This window comes from Echinops telfairi, unplaced genomic scaffold, assembly GCF_000313985.2.
Source record: "Echinops telfairi isolate 266 unplaced genomic scaffold, ASM31398v2 ScPeMD7_3533;HRSCAF=4204_0, whole genome shotgun sequence".
Classification (NCBI taxonomy): Eukaryota; Metazoa; Chordata; class Mammalia; order Afrosoricida; family Tenrecidae; genus Echinops; species Echinops telfairi.
The window spans coordinates 33,504,097-33,505,966 of NW_022107431.1; positions in this window are offsets into that span (position 1 = coordinate 33,504,097).

Here is a 1,870-nt window from a genome sequence, read left to right on the forward strand (position 1 = left end):
ACAACCCACATTTCCATCAACAGATGAATGGATTAAAAACCGTGGTACATACATACAATGGAGTACTACACATCTCTAAAAAAGGAGTGATGAACACATGAAACACATTGCCACATGGGAAGAACTGGAGGAAATTATGTAAGTGAAGTAAACCAAGCACAAAAGGACAAGTACAACATGAGTCTGCTGAGGTAAGCTTAAAAATGCAAAAGGGGCATAGGGAAAAAGCTACTGTATACATACATTCCTGGAGTGAGGTCCAGGTAGTATGGCAGAGGCCAGACCAAATCCAGGTATACATATGGTGGCCAACTAAAAAGGAAGGGAAAATAAAAAAGACTTGGGTAGCAGGGGATCGGGGCACTAACCCATCCAAGGGAAGGGTGTTGTTTATATCTCCACAGGGAAAGAGGGACCAGACTTGGACCCAGTGTGCAAGACGTGAATGCAACATACCGGCATGAAGCAGGGAACCAATAGAGAGGTCTGAGGGGCCGGCCCCAATCCCAATCAAGTGGACAACTCCCCCTCCCCGCAGAAGAATTCACTTCAGGGGATAGCACTGAAGCTACAGCTCAGGGAGAGGGACACCTCTGATCAGAAAACACAGGTGCAAACGAAGGGGGAAGGAGCAGAGCAATGAAGTCCCCGGGAAATACCAAACCTAGGCTGTAGGCCCAGGGTGTGGCACCCATCAGACTGGACCAATTGAGAAGGGTGTAGGAGGCCTGATAGGGTTTGATCAAGGGCAATGTAACTGAGAGGAATTACTGAAACTCAAACGAAGGCTAAACATGGTAGTGGGACAAGAGGAAAGTAAAAGGATTTGGGGAAAAGAACTAGGAGGCAAAGGGCATTTATAAAGGTCTAAATACAGGCATGTACATATGTAAATATATTTGTATATGACAATCGGGAAATAGATCTATGTTCGTGTATACTTATAGGTTTAGTATTAAAGAAGCAGATGGACATTGGACCTCTACTCAATACTCCCTAAAACATTTAGTCTTCTACCCCTCGCGCATTCCAGCAAACCAAAACCACATTCCCTGCCATCCAGTCAACGCTGACTCATGGACTATAGGACAATGTAAAACTGCCCCTGTGACTTTCCATGACTAGAACTCTTTATGGGAGTAAAGCCTCCTCTTTTCCCCACAGGATAGCCAGTGGTTTTGAACTGCTGACCTTGTGGTTAGCAACCCAGCACATAACTACTATGCAACCAGGACTCACAGTGAGTAATAAATCAGTCTCCAATTCAGCCCCTGGCTCCAGGGCACTCACGGACATCTTCCTGCCCCTTGAGATGCCGTCCTCCCAGGCCCCCCCTCCCCTGCCGCTCCCTCCGGTCCCGGTTGACACTGCGGAGCGCAGTCGGCAGGGGGCGGCGTAGGCGCGGGAAACGTGCAAGTGCCGCCCAAACGAGCTTGGGAAACCCGAGAATTCGCCAGAAAGACTTTTTTTTTTCTTTCTTTTTTTCCGCCACCGTGCAGTCGGGTGCGCTCCGCGTTTTGCCTGCTCCGGGTCTTCTCGGTCGGTGCCCGCGGCGGAGCCCAAGTCCCGGAACGCGGCGGCGCGGTGGTTTCCCCGGGGCTGGCGCCTGGCAGCAGCGCCCTCCCCCGGGGCCGGCCTGCCTCTGGGAGCCGGACGAGTGGGCGGCAGGAGGGCGTGGGTGGCCCAGAAGGCAAGCGGCGAGGCTGCGCTGGACCCCGCGGCCGCGACGATCGGAAGCGAACGAGGGCGGCGAGGAGGAGGAGGAGGAGGAAGAGGGGGAACTGGAGCCGGAGAGGGGGCTGCCGCCGAGGGAGGAGGCGGCTCCTTTGGGTGCCTCCCGGAGCCGGCTGCCCGTAAGGTGCTCGCCAGG